The following is a 15,783-nucleotide window of genomic DNA, read 5'->3' as shown; positions in this document are numbered from 1 at the left end:
ACAATTTGATTCTAAGTTTCTTTTTCTCTGCTGCTTGGTGAGATTTCAAAAGTTGTAAACGACCCATACCGACCCCAAACTCGTCACTTCCACTCTGACAGATGTAACGCGGTCACACTCTTCACTTCAGTGAGATGAAAGCCGGGAGCGATTTCACGGTCGAATACAATGGCGAACAAAACTCATTCCAAGAAAGTGCAGGTCATTGAGGTGCCTTTAAATTCCTGATTGTTTGCACTGAACGTCTACCCAAAGCGTTAGAGATTCAAGTGGAGCGATTTGGGGACCGCAGGTCAAGGTCAAAAGTCGAGGGCGGAATGAGACGCCTTCCTGAAAATTGAGAACCAGGGAAGCAGACTTTAGAGCAAGGTTCTGTTTATTGACAAAAAGCAGATACAATATTCATCCCGGAACGATCCAGAATCTGATCAGCTCGAAAAGTAACGGTTACCCCGTGATTTGAACACGCAGCCTTCTGGTGACGCAATAAGTCATGCAGATTGAAGCAGGAAGTTGAAAAGTGGGAATTGATAGATTCAGTGAGTGGGCAAAACTGCGGCAAATATAGTTCAATGGGGGGTGAGCGAGATCATCCAATTTAAATCTAAGAAATATAAATCAGAATGTTTTCTAAATGGTGAGAAACTAGGAACTGTGGAGGAGCAGAGAGATTTAGGAGTCCAAGTACAGAAAGCGCTACCAACTAGCGTACAGGTACAGAAATTAATTAAAATGTCAAATGGACCGTCAGTACGGCCGGTTAACTCAATTGCTTAGAGTATGTTGTAACGCCTTAATCACGGATTCGATTCTGATAATTTACTTTATTTATTTCGGCTTTTTATAACTTTTAAAATCGAAGCTTTACAAAAAAATATATAAAGACAGATTCGAGGGGACAGTTTTTTGAATAACATCCATTGTTACTTTGCCCCTGGACCGGAGAAACACGTCTTTCTTTTTATTCGGGTTTCTTTGGCAACTGACCCTGTGGTGCAATGGCTAGTGTGTTGGACTTCTGCTTGTTTTTTTTTGATAAGCCATTCAAAGGTTGTGGATTCGAGTTGCAACGGCGTTGGATTTTAGTTCGGGAGCTGGGAAGTGAAATTTTGCACCAAAACCGCAACAGGATCATTAATGTCCGTCAAGGATGTGAAACTGCCCCCGACACTTCATCTTGCACAAGTGGCTCCAGTCACACCCGAATTCATGATTCTTAAACCACTCTGAGCTGGATTGGCGAAACTCTCTCAAGGAGGAGACTCAACATCTGCTCAGACCGAAAGTCAATCTGCTGGACTTCCGGCTCTGTCAGACTGCATGTTCCTTCAGACAGGTTTCTAACTGGACACATGCTTCCTGCTGCCGTGCGAGCATTGGTGCTTCAGGGGTAGAATTCTTGCTTGCAGTAATTCTATTCCTGTAAAACTCGCTCCTGAAGTGTAGGATGGAAAGTATCCTGGCTGAGCGGCCTCTGGCGCTGGTTTAAAGCTCCAGTTAAATCCCACGATTTGAAGATGGATCAAAATCATAGTTTGTGTATACAAAACCGCAGCCTCCCTCCTGTAAACAAGTAATACTAAACATCTCATCTGCTCTTGCAACCGAGTAGTCCGGAGGAACCGCATGGCATTTCAGATAATTAAATGAATTTTGAAACAGACCAATTGTACCTTCAACTCCGGTCGAAATGTTCACAAGGAAAAGGATTGTTTGATCTCGGTGAGACTCGAATTAAAAAACCCCGGCATTTCCCGAGCCTGTAACTCATATAAGGACCGATTGCGCCGCGAGAGCCCGGTCACTCTGATCACCTGTCCCACTCTGCTGGAAAGAATCTGAAGGTGAGATGTCCTTACCTGTGGAAACGTGTCCAGTCACTGTGATGAAAATAATATCTGCTCTTCCACTTTCAGCTTCTTTCACATCCTCTGCTCCATCGCACTGCAATCGGGTTTTCTGTGAACAGGTCAAAATGGATATTTGCAGAAATTCTGTCAGTGTTAAAATTAGAATCGAGGAACCCCCCAGACATTGAAACCAGCGATTTAAACCACCAGCTCACACTTCCACAAAACAAGGCCTGTCTTTAAAGGTATGTTTAATGATCAAACAAATTAATTGAAGCTAATTGACCGCATTTGCCTTGTGCTGGGGTTGTTTTTTTTATTCGTTCATAGGATGTGGGCGTCGCTGGAGAGGCCGGCATTTATTGCCCATCCCTAATTGCCCTTGAGAAGGTGGTGGTGAGCCGCCTTCTTTAACCGCTGCAGTCCGTGTGGTGACAGTTCTCCTGTGGATGGTACACACTGCAGCCACAGTGCGCCGGTGGTGAAGGGAGTGAATGTTTAGGGTGGTGGATGGGGTGCCAATCAAGCGGGCGGCTTTATCTTGGATGGTGTCGAGCTTCTTGAGTGTTGTTGGAGCTGCATTCATCCGAGCAAGTGGAGAGTATTCCATCACACTCCTGACTCGTGCTTTGTAGATGGTGGAGAGGCTTTGGGGAGTCAGGAGGTGAGTCACTCGCCGCAGAATACCCAGCCTCTGACCTGCTCTCGTAGCCACAGTATTTATATGGCTGGTCCAGTTCAGTTTCTGGTCAATGGTGACCCCCAGGATGTTGATGGTGGGTGATTCGGCGATGGTAATGCCGTTGAATGTCAAGGGGAGGTGGTTAGACTCTCTCTTGTTGGAGATGGACTTTGCCTGGCACTTGTCTGACGCGAATGGTACTTGCCACTTATAAGCCTAAGCCTGGGTGTTATCCAGGTCTTACTGCATGCGGGTTCGGACTGCTTCATTATTTGAGGGGTTGCGAATGGAACTGAACACTGTGCAATCATCAGCGAACATCCCCATTTCTGACCTTATGATGGAGGGAAGGTCTTTGATGAAGCAGCTGGAGATGGTTGGGCCGAGGAAACTGCCCTGAGGAACTCCTGCAGCAATGTCCTGGGGCTGAGATGATTGGCTTCCAACAACCACTGCCATCTTCCTTTGCGCTGGATATGACTCCAGCCATTGGAGAGTTTTCCCCCTGGTGCCACACTCGGTCAAATGCTGCCTTGATATCAAGGGCAGTCACTCTCACCTCACCTCCGGAATTGAGCTCCTTTGTCCATGTTTGGACCAAGGCTGTAATGAGGTCTGGGGCCGAGTGGTCCTGGCGGAATCCAAACTGAGCATCGGTGAGCAGGTTATTGGTGAGTAAGTGCCGCTTGATAGCGCTGTCGACGACACCTTCCATCACTTTGCTGATGATTGAGAGTAGGCTGATGGGGCGGTATTCGGCTCGATTTGATTTGTCTTGCTTTTTGTGGACAGGACATACCTGGGCAATTTTCCACATTGTCGGATAGATGCCAGTGTTGTAGCTGTACAGGAACAGCTTGGCGAGAGGCGCAGCAAGTTCTGGAGCACAAATCTTCAGCACTACAGCCAGAATGTTGTCGGGGCCCATAGCCTTTGCTGTATCCAGTGCACTCAGCCGTTTCTTGATATCACGTGGAGTGAATCGAATTGGCTGAAAACTGGCTTCTGTGATGGTGGGGATATCGGGAGGAGGCCGAGAAGGATCATCCACTCGGCACTTCTGGCTGAAGATGGTTGCAAACGCTTCAGCCTTGTCTTTTGCACTCACGTGCTGGACTCCGCCATCATTGGGGATGGGGATGTTTGCAGAGCCTCCTCCTCCCGATAGTTGTTTAATTGTCCACCACCATTCACGACTGGATGTGGCTGGACTGCAGAGCTTTGATCTGATCCGTTGATTGTGGAATCGCTTAGCTCTGTCTATAGCATGTTGCTTCCGCTGTTTATCATGCATGTCGTCCTGAGTTGTCGCTTCATCAGGTTGGCAACTCATTTTTAGGTACGCCTGGTGCTGCTCCTGGCATGCTCTTCTACACTCCTCATTGAACCAGGGTTGATCTCCTGGCTTGTTGGTAATGATAGAGTCTCCCCCTGAGAGCAGAGAAGGTTCAGAGGAGATTTGATAGAAGTTTTCAAATTAATGAAGGGTTTAGATAAAGTAAATCAAGGGAAGCTGGTTTAATTGGCGGAAGGGTCGGGAACCAGAGGACACAGATTTGAGCTGATTGCAAAAGAACAAAAGGCGATATGAGGAAAATCACAATTACGCAGCGAGTAGTTATGATCTGGAATGTGCTGCTTGAAAGGGTGGTGGAAGCAGATTCAATCGTGACTCAAAAAAGGAATTTGAAGGGGAAAAATGTAGAGCACCGGGAAAGGGCCGGGGAATGTGACGAATTTGATTGATCATACAAAAAGCAGCCACGTGCTCGATGGGCCGAATAGCCTCCTTCTCTGCTGTAACCATTCTATGATTCGATGGACAGAAGCGGTCTGAATGAATGGGCGATCGGTTGTGGGTAGCAGGGAAATTTTCGACTGGTTGTCCGGTTGTGTTACTGACGGCTCCTTGTTCTCGGATTATGGTTTTCATTTTGGGCGTTTCACTGATTGATATGTGAGAGGTCCCCAGTTCAAATCCCAGAACCCTCCTGTTTCACTATTTCCAATGAAGATTCACTTATTTCTTTCTCACATCTTTTCAGCGTTGCAGAAAGCAGGATTGATTTAATTCTCGAGCATGTTTGAGGTCCAGAGGCCAGAATGCAGCCGGTTTGTCGACGCAACACACACGGAGAGAGTAAAATGCCTCACAGCGGTGTGCAGATTGAAACTGAAGGTGAATTTATCCCAAATCAGGCGATCTCAGAAGTGCAGAATAAAAATGCGCCTTAATTGGTCGGGAATACGAACCCTGTTCCCTCGCGTGGTAAGTGCAAATTCTACCAGAGAAACAGCAACGTTTGCATGGTATCGGGCTCTCTGTGTCCAGTTGGAAACCTGTTTGAAACAACATATAATTCCACAAATCTCCTCTGAGTACCTTGCGCAATCTGATTTACAGCCCTGCATTACCAGCACTCGCTGCTTGTGATGGCCGAGTGGTTCAGGCGTTAGATCTGAAACTCGACAGGGTCTTTCGGTGAAACATTGAAATGCTGCTCGCGGTGCTATTGTTTAAAGTTTTGTTCAATGCTCAAATAAATATGAACTGGAGATAACGGGCCGCATTTCCTTCTCTCAGAGCGATTCTCCACCGCGGCAGAGCCTTTTAATTGGGAGCCCAATGGTCTGTTGCAAAATTTCAAGGTGCTTGAAGGAAACTTCACAATAATCCACAACTGGAGTATTGTGTCCAATTCTGGGTACCGCACTTTAGGAAGGATGTGAAGGCCACAGAGAGGATACAGAAAAGATTTTCTGGAATGGTTCCAGGGATGAGGGATTTCAGTTACGTGTATAGACTGGAGAAGCTGGGGTTGTTCTCCTCAGGGCAGGAAGGTTGAGAGGAGATTTGATAGAAGTGTTCAAAATCATGACGGGCTTAGATAAAGTGAATAAACAGAAACTGCTCCCGTTGGCGGAAGGGTCGAGAACCAGAGGACACAGATTTACGGTGGTTGACAAAAGAACCAAAGGCAATATGAGGAACAACGTTTTAAATCAGCGAGTAGTTATAATCTGGAATGCATCTCCTGAAAGGGTGCTGGAAGCAGATTTAATCGTGACTTTCTAAAAGGAATTGGATAAATATTTGAAGGAAAAATATTTGCGGGTCTACAGGGAAAGAACGGGGGAATGGGACTAACTGGATCGCTCTTAAAGAGAGCCGGGGCAGGCTCAATGGGCCGAATGGCCTCCTTCTGTGCAGTAACGATTCTATGAGTGTATGATTCCATCTCTCTCAAGCTTCATTTCAAATTCTGCTAACTTGATATTCAGGCTTTTTTTTCTATACTTTTATCTCTCTATCTCTCTCTGTCTCTGTCCCTCTCTGTTTTCCCCTGATGGACTTCTCAAGCTTCCTTGAACGGCCAAAGATCATCGAACCTGCGACACCAGCAGAGAACGGTAAAGTTCGAAAGACTGAGACGGACGGAAAAGTAAAGGACCAACCCAGATGATGAATTCGTAGCCAATGTCCACATATTGATGTCTCTTCGTCCTCATAATGAAATCATCAGTACTTTTAGCCCAGTATAAAAACACAGTCTTGCATTTATATTGCGCTTTTCACGACCTCATGACGTCCCAAAGCGCTATACAGCCAATGAAGTATTTTTGAAGTGTAGTCACTGTTATACTTGTGGTAGATACGGATGCCGAGACAGACAACAATGTAGCTTTCGAGCAATTAATTCTGCAAAGTCTCACTTGATAATACAAGTCGCACATTCGAAACGAATGTGGTAAAGAGAGGCTAATATTGTTGATATGAAATAGTTAGTGTACAACTTCACATTGCTGTACGTCGGATGGACAGAATGGTGGCCGATCGGCTGTGGGTGGCACCGAATTCTGCGTTGGTTGCACCCCTCTGTTATCAGTGGGTCGTTGATCTTGGGGTATGATTCTCGCTTTGGGAATTTGCTGATTGTTATGTGAGAGATCCCGGACGAGCCATACGGTGATACCATTTTTAGTTCAAAATCACTAATTGGCTTCTCACGTCTTGTCAGCGGTGCAGTCGGCAGGATTGTCTTAATTCCAGTGCATGGAGGACAGAATGCAGAGGTTCTGTGGACAACGCCACACATGGAGAAAGGAAAATGTCTCAAGATGGTGTCCAGATTGAAGCTGAATGTAAACGTCTCCCAATTCACGTGACTTCGTGAATGGAAAATGAAAATGCCCCTCCAGTGGGCGGTGATCGAACCCGGGCCTCCCGCGCAGAAAGCAAGAATTTTTTTGCTGAAATAACAAAGTCCGCACAGCAGCCGGAGGCATGTGGTCATTTCGAAACCTGTCTAAAATAACATACAGTCTCAGAGCTCTTCTGTCATAATCTTCTTCATTCTCTTCTGCAGCCGTGTCGGATTTGTCGCTTGCAGCTGCGATGACCCAATGATTAAGGCGGAGGACTTGCAATGTGGTTTTCCAACCCCGCTTCGACGCAACACACGTGGAGAAAGAAAAATGTCTCAAAATGGTGCGCAGATTGAAGCTGAGGGCGAAGGTCGCACAATTCACGCGATGAATTCAGGAGAATGAAAATAATCCTGAATTCACACCGTTGTTTCCCACGTGATAAACGAGAATTCCATCACTGAGACAGCAAAGTCAGCACATCAACAAGCTGTAAGTTTCCAGTTGGAAACCTGTCTGAGAGAACGAAGTATCACAGATCTCGTGTGATAACCCTACGCATTCTGATTTACAGCCGTGCATCAAAAGCTTTTGCAGCTGCGATGGCCGAGTGGTTAAGGCGTTGCACTTGAAGTCTAATGGGGTTTCCCTACACAGATTCGAATCCTGTTAGTTTTCAAAGTTTATTCTATACTCAAATGCATTGGAAATGGATCGAACGGACCTTGTTCGCTCCCTCAGAGAGGTGCTCCATCGCCAACGACGCTTTTAATTCGGAGCCCAATGTTCTCTTGCAAAATTGCAAGACACGTGAAGGAATCTCTCCCATGTTCCATCCTAAATCCTGTTCGTTCGCAGAACTTGACATTCAAACTATTTGTTTCCATACTTTAATCTCTCCCTGTCTCTGTCTCTTGAATCTCTGTGTTTTCTCCTGATGGACTTCTCAGGCTTCCTTGAACCGCCAAGGACGATCGAACCTGCAATACCAGCAGAGAAGTGTAAAGATGGAAAGATTGCGACGGTCGGAGAAGCAAATGTGCAACCCAGCTAATGAATTCGTAACGAATGTCCACACATTTGTGTCTCTTCGCCCTCACAGTGAAAAATCAGCAATTTGAGTCCAGTACACTTATGGTGGAGTGTATCATATGCGGGTGCCGAGACAGACACCAATCGAATCGTTGCCATGGTAATGAAAGCGCTGAATCCTAAACACTGGACCACAAGGAAACGCTGAAAATTCTTTGCTGCGAACAAGCAGAGCAACGCGGCCTTTCCCACTTGCCCCTTTGTAATTCAGGTCATTATCGTGCGAGACAAGCTGCTCGCACAAAATGCCAATTTCTGTTCAAGCAACTATCGCGACAGAAGGTGATGATCAGGCAATGAAAGCACCAAGTGCAAGTAGGCATGTACATGAAATGGTAAGTGAGGGAAAATACTCCCACAAGCTGGCGGTGTAAATGTTTCCATTTCCAAAATTCACGCTCCGAATCAATGCAGCTCCTGGGAAAACTGCAAGGCAAAGCAGGTCCATCGTGAATCATTTGAAGCAACTGGCAGTTTAAAGTGACATCTCATGCTGTCGGGGGTGAGGGAGAGACATTGTCGTTATCTACGTACAGTTTGACTTTGCACAGAACTGCACAGAGAAAGAGTAAATATACCGGGGCTGTGAGATATTCTATATTATTCATATTTGACGACAGGAATATCCGCAGTCAGAAGCTGAAAAGAAGGGAGGGATAAGAGGCCTGAGAATAAACACAGAGCTGAATGAATCACGGAAGAGTGAAAGAAAAATAAATGTCATCAGTCCCACTTTGTCTCGTGCGCAATCTTGGGAGCTCCCCGATGGACTGGTGGTTAAAATTCAGTGCTCTCACTGCGGCGTGGTTCGATCCCCGGTCAGTAAATCAACTTCAGCACGAGTTATGAACTTATTAAATTAATTACATGAAAATAATTAAACCCTGTTCAGAGATGAATGACTGTTTTAATCATCATTAATCAACCAATAACTTTCTATTTCAGACTGAAGGAGATACTGACGTGGTTACCGAGAGACAGTCAAAACTTTAATAAGATTTTTGTGCTTCGATGTGATGAAATTTCTTCATTTTATAGACTGCATCTTCAGAGTGGGATTAAATGTTCAGTGCAGTCGTTGTTAAATTTAAAATTAACTGACCGGTTCTGCGATCAAGATAAAACTAACGCAACAAGGAACTTCTGATACAATACGAAAGGCATCGGGCTATGAAAAAAAATCCCACCGTTTTGCTTTTCCATAATAAACGGTGTGACATTTATTCTCTGAACAGAAAAATAGTCTGGTCTCGCTCACTACAGAAATCTCCATGTCACAGCGAACCAGCTCTCCTGCAGCAAGTGCGGCCTCCCTTCGGGCCTTTCGGGGGCTTGTCTGTCAAGGAGAATTGTAATTACCGTGAAGCCAATGTTCCATTCCTTTATATGATTCATGTGCCTGATTTCCGACCGCAGGGTAAATGGTGGAATATCAGCCCTGCTCAGCTGGCAATGATTCCGGTACATTTTCTTGATTCCAAAACATGCGTTGAAACCCTGGAACTTTGAGGCGTGAATCCTGAGGAAAAATCAAATAAGGGCTCGAACAATCAAACTTTCACGCTAACGGATAACACCACCGAGAACAGGTGAAGAGATCACCTGCTAAACCAATAATTCACTGGGCTAAACTTTGAGTTTGCAGCGACCAATATAACAACTGTCTACAGTCAGTCCAAAATGAATGGTTGAAACTTGCAGGAGTGAAAATCCAACCAACCGGCCTTCACTCTTAAACCAGCAACTATGAAGAAAAACATGCCGCACAAATACTCGATTTCAGTGCGGTGACACTGGGCCAGAGTAAAGCTCAGTTAATATGATTGCCGAGTGGCTGGAGGGTGGATTAAGAACTCCTGACCAATTGCACTGCGCATTTTCCAGATTTGCTTGGAGCACCAATCCCTTCACTTCATCACTTAGACGGACAATTCGATTCTCGGTTTCTTTTCCCTGACGCTTGATGATTTTTACAAATTGGAAGCGATCAATATCAAAGCTAAACACGCCACCGACATGCTCACAGATACAAAGCGGCCACACTCTGCTTCAGTGAGATGAAAGTCAAGAGCGATTTCACGGTCGAATGCAATGGCTAACAAAATTCATTCAACGAAAGTTCAGGTCGTTGAGGTGCCTTTAAAGTCCTGATTGTTTCTATTGAACTTCTTCCCAAGGCGTTTCAGATTCACGTGGGACGATTTGGGGACGTTATTTCCTTTTATGCAAAAGTTTCAACTGCAGTTCAAGATCAAAATTCCTGGGACGACAGTTGTTCACAATTTATCGGTGCTGGGACCACTGCTGTTCACAATTTATCGGTGCTGGGACCACTGCTGTTCACAATTTATCGGTGCTGGGACCACGGTTGTTCACAATTTATCGATGCTGGCACAACTGTTGTTCACAATATATCAGTGATGGGACCACTGTTGTTAACACTTTATCAGTGGTGGGACCACTGTTGTTCACAATTTATCGGTGCTGGGACCACGGTTGTTCACAATTTATCGATGCTGGCACAACTGTTGTTCACAATATATCAGTGATGGGACCACTGTTGTTAACACTTTATCAGTGGTGGGACCACTGTTGCTCACAATTTATCGGTGCTGGGACCACTTTTGTTCAAAATTTACATTCATGATTTGGACACAGGAATCGGAAGTACAATTTCAAAATTTAGGGACGACACCGAATTGCGAGCTGTAGTTAATACAAAGAAAAATGCGAATTCTAAAGGAAGACATCAGTAAATTTGCAGAACGGGCGTGTAAATGGCAAATTAATTGCAATATTTATTATATACACCCTTGCCTTTTTGCCGCCCCCCCCCCCCGACTAAATGCATTACCTCACACTTCTTCAGATTGAATTGCATTTGCCACTTCTCTTTCCACCTGTCTGCTCTATGGATATCTTCCTGCAGTCGACAGCTTTCCTCCTCACTCTCAACCACAGGAACAATTTTTGTATCATCTGCAAATTTCTTCATCATGCCCCCTACATTTCAGTCCATATCAATGATCTGTACCATGAAAAGCAGGGACCTAGTACAAATCCGCATGGAACCCCACTCGAAACAGCCTTCCAGTCACAAAAGCACCCGTCGACCACAACCGCTTGCTTCCTGCTACTCAGCCAATTTTGGATTCAACTTGCCAATGTCCTTTGGATCCAATGGGCTGTTACATTTTTGACAAATCTGCCCTGTAGGACTTTGTCAAAAGCCTCGTTAAAATCCATGTTGACTACATCAATCGCGATACCCTCATCGATCCTCCTTGATACCTCCTCAAATAATTCAATTCAAACGACCATCCCTTAACAAATCCACGCTGACTGTCCTTGATTAATCCGTGCCTTTCGAAATGACGATTCATACTTCCCTTCGAGTTTCGGCTGACTGGCCTGTATTTACTCGATCTTTCCCTTTCTCCCTTTTTAAACAATGGTACAACGTCAGCAATCCACAAATCCTCCTGCACGACATATTTTGCCAGGGTGGATTGGAAAATGATGGTCAGAGCCTCCGCTATTTCCTTCCTTGCTTCTGTTAACATCCTGGGATATATTTCATCTGGGCCTGGAGATTCAGGTCGAGCGATTTGGGGACGTTATTTCCTTTTCTGCAAAAGTTTCAACTGCAATTCAAGATCAAAATTACTGGAACCGCAGTTGTTCATAATTTATCGGTGCTGGGACCACTGTTCACAATTTATCAGTGGTGGGACCACTGTTGTTCAAAATTTATCGGTGCTGGGACCACTGTTTTTCAAAATTTATCGGTGCTGGGACCACTGTTTTGCAAAATTTATCGGTGCTGGGACCACTGCTGTTCACAATTTACATTTATGATTTGGACACTGGAATCGGAAGTACAATTTCAAAATTTAGGGACGACACCTAATTGTGAGCTGTAGTTAATACAAAGGAAAAATGCGAATAATAAAGGAAGACATTAGTAAATTTGCAGAATGGGCTTGTCAATGGCAAATTAATTACAATGTTTATTGTACACTCCCTTGTCTTTTGCCCCCCCCCCCCAACTAAATGCATTACCTCACACTTCTTCAGATTGAATCGCATTTGCCACTTTTCTATCCACCTGTCCGCTCTATGGATATCTTCCTGCAGTCGACAGCTTTCCTCCTCACTCTCAACCACAGGAACAATTTTTGTATCATCTGCAAATTTCTTCATCATGCCCCCTACATTTAAGTCTAAATCAATGATCTGTACCATGAAAAGCAGGGACCGAGTACGAAGCCGCATGGAACCCCACTCGAAACAGCCTTCCAGTCACAAAAGCACCCGTCGACCACAACCGCTTGCTTCCTGCTACTCAGCCAATTTTGGATTCAACTTGCCAATGTCCCTTGGATCCAATGGGCTTTTACATTTTTGACAAATCTGCCCTGTAGGACTTTGTCAAAAGCCTCGTTAAAATCCACGTTGACTCCATCAATCGCGATACCCTCATCGATCCTCCTTGATACCTCCTCAAATAATTCAATTCAAACGACCATCACTTCACAAATCCACGCTGACTGTCCTTGATTAATCCGTGCCTTTCTAAATGACGATTCATACTTCAGCTCCAGTTCAGGCCGACTGGCCTGTATTTACTCGATCTATCCCTGTATCCCTTTTTCAACAATGGTACAACGTTAGCAATCCTCAAATCCTCCTGCACGACACCTTTTCCCAGGGTGGATTGGAAAATGATGGTCAGAGCCTCCGCTATTTCCTTCCTTGCTTCTGTTAACATCCTGGGATATATTTCATCTGGGCCTGCAGATTCAGGTCGAGCGATTTGAGGACTTCTTTTTCCTCTTTGCAAACGTTTGTCCCGCAGGTCAAGATCACAAGTCTTGGTCCAAATTAGGATGTCTTCCGGCTTTGAACCTCAAATCGTGAATTATACCCCGATCCCAACGAGCCCAGAAACAAGAACGTGTCCTTAAATTAACGTGTTACAGACACATTCTCTGATAGGTCTGTCTGTGGAATGAAAGGGCGTTTTTGAACAGTCATTCTGTTATCCGTTTCCTCCTGAAACCTGAACAAATACGAACACACATTGTAATTTTGTCGCTTTATTCCATAAATTAGGTAAAATAACGAGCTGCACAAGGCACTGCTGGGAGTTGAACCCAGGATCTCCTGTTTACTAGACAGATGCTTTAACCAACTAAGCCACAGCGCCAATTGATGACATGGGGCCCCCACCTCCTCACTAATATCTATCAGCGACACTTCAATGTTGGGGGTTTCGGCCGTTTTGTCTCTGTCCATTTCGCTTGTCCGTTCACCTGTGCATCCCGATACTGACTGCATTTCTCGCTGAGTTTATCTTTGTGTATCCATCAGTGCGTTGATACATGGATGATTATGTGTGATTGTATTTGTGACAATAAATAAATCAGGGCTTCAGACAATTCTCGCTCTGACATTGGAGAACTATTGAGCCGAACTTTACAGCGGAGTGTTGTTTATTGTGGTGCTGAAACTAAAAAAATCGTAAGAGGAGCAAAAAGGGAAAAGGAGAAAAACTTATGATTTAAAATGAGGACAACTCTCAAGGTTTTTACGAGTATATTAAGAGAAAGAAGGGAGGCTGAGAGTAATGTGGGCTGCTTAAAGACAGATGGAGGTGATATTGTAATTGAAAATCAGGAAATGGCAGAGTTGCTAAATTTTTACTTTGCATCGGTCGTCACAGAAATGGATGACGCTAACATACCAGAGACACGAGGACAACTGTTAATAAATCAAGGGGATTCAGCACAAGTAAAATGATGGCAATGGAGAAAATGAGGAGGCGGAAGATGGACAAATCTCCAGGAGCTGATGATTTCCACCCCAGGGGATGAAATGGAACAGGTGAGGAAATTGTACATGCTTTCGTCATGATCGATCAAAACTCTCTTGATTTAGGAATTGTTATTTAACGAAGCGCATCTTGATTGGAGGTTTGTGTTTGAGAAAGATCTCGAAGTGATAATTGAGAACAATTTTACAACACCAAGTTATAGTCCAACAAATTTATTTTAAATTTGGAATTTAAAATAAATTTGTTGGACTATAACTTGGTGTTGTAAAATTGTTTACAATTGTCAACCCCAGTCCATCACCGGCATCTCCACATCATGATAATTGAGAGACCGAAAATAAAGCTGTTTGGCAGGAGCGCTGATGCTGTCGGTTGTTCGCTGCTCTCGTATCGCACAATTGTTAAGCGTGCGTTACTTATTTATAGCAGTATGGGCTCCAGAAATGACCAGGTTGTGAGTTCGAGCGTCTTCTAAAACAATCAAACCTTTTACTCCGAACATTTTGATCGGAGTTCAAGGTAGAAATGGTATCTTCCATAACGCAACTTGTTAACAACCAGTCGTTTTTACAATCCGCTCTTGTGGGACAAACGTATGGAGGTCAACAATCGACTTCTTAGTTTTCCCATGTGGGCATTTGGGTTCCTCTGGCCTACCGTCTTTCAATAGCAAGTGCCAGTTTACTTGTTCATAGGGGGAGAGGGGGCTTTTAGCGGCAGCTCATATGGCAAAGGGGCCGGTACAAGATCTTCTTTTCTTTAAACCGATATTCATCGGTTGGAAGTTTCGTGTTGGGAAAATTTGGAAGAGAAATATGCTGCCTGGTTTCACTGTGTCACGGGTGAAATTATTCAGCTTACAGATGTTAATACGCTGAAAGGTCGAGAGGCCTTTTCCAACTCCCGTGTGGGACAAGTTCAGCTTTTGAGCTGCTGGGTCAAGTGCTATTTTAATTGCTGCTAACGAATGACACGACATTTGGCACAAACAAGAAGAATTGTAAACTCACGAGTTCACTGTTCATGTTTCTTACCTCTTGTTCAACAGAAACAAGGATTCTCCTCAACATGTTCCTGAGAATTTGATCAAACGGACCTCACCCTCGTTCGACGGCTGCAGGGATAATTCAGAGACCTCCCATGAATATGTACGATGGGAGCTTATGTAGTATCGAGCCTGGGGAGCTCAGTCGGTAGAGTATCAGACTTTTAAAGTGGGCAGTGAGCTGAAGGTCCAGCGTTTAACTCCCTGTCCAGGCTCCAGATTTCGGAACAGCTGGCAAGCTGTGACTTTGTAGGGGGACCTGCGATGTGTTGTCAAAGTTTCGATGGTATCTTGTTTCCCAGGGATGGGCAGTAATGCGCCGTCTGAGGCGGTTCCCGATCAGGAATTCAACTTTACTGTATTAGTTCACTGTATTAATTTCGCAAAACTCATTCAACTCTGTAAAAAAGACGAATACTTGTTCAAATCGCCATTGATCAACCAGTAACTTTCTGTTTCCGGCTGAAAGAAATGCTTACTTTTTTATGCGTTAATTCACCAGGCCGAATTTTGGGAGTTCAGAGGGGAAGTGAAAAAGGGAATGAGAGGCAAAGAGAAATATGACTATAGACTGACGGCCAACATAAAAGGGTATCCAAAAGACTTCGACAGGCATGCAAACAGTAAACGTGTAGTCAGGGGAGGGGTGAGGCCGATTCGGCACGATAAAGGAGGTCTGCTCATGGAGGCAGAGGGGATGGCCTTGGTACCAAATGAGTACTTTGCATCTATCTTTACCAAGAAGCTGCTGCCAGAGTCTCAGCAAAGGAAGTTATCGTTGAGATACTGGATGGTCTAAAAATTGATAAAGAAGAGGCACTTGAACGGCTGGCTGTACTTAAAGTAGATAAGCCACCACGTCCGGATGGGATGCATGCTCGGTTGCTGAGGGAAGTAAGGGTGGAAATTGCGGAGGTACTGGCCATAATCTACCAACATCCTTAGATATGTGGGTGGTGCCAGAGGACTGGAGAATTGCAAAGGTTACACCCTTGTTCAAAAAAGAGTGTACGATTAAACCCAGCAACTATAGGCCAGTCAGTTTAACCTCAGTGGTGGGGAAACGTTTAGAAACGATAACCCGGGACAGAATTAACAGCCACTTGGACGAGGGTGGATTGATTAGGGAAAG

The 15,783-nt window shown here is 44.7% G+C and overlaps 1 non-coding gene across 1 annotated transcript; it reads right to left on the bottom strand.

The window, feature by feature from the left end:
* Window positions 1-12,905: 12,905 nt before the first annotated feature.
* On the bottom strand, window positions 12,906-12,979 carry trnat-agu (transfer RNA threonine (anticodon AGU)). Its single transcript has one exon. It is a non-coding gene; the product is annotated as a tRNA-Thr (tRNA).
* Window positions 12,980-15,783: the final 2,804 nt, after the last annotated feature.

The sequence above is a fragment of the Heptranchias perlo genome, chromosome 20 (assembly GCF_035084215.1).
Source record: "Heptranchias perlo isolate sHepPer1 chromosome 20, sHepPer1.hap1, whole genome shotgun sequence".
Taxonomy (NCBI): domain Eukaryota; kingdom Metazoa; phylum Chordata; class Chondrichthyes; order Hexanchiformes; family Hexanchidae; genus Heptranchias; species Heptranchias perlo.
Note: the sequence above shows the minus strand (reverse complement) of the source record. Positions and strands in the feature narration are given on the sequence as shown.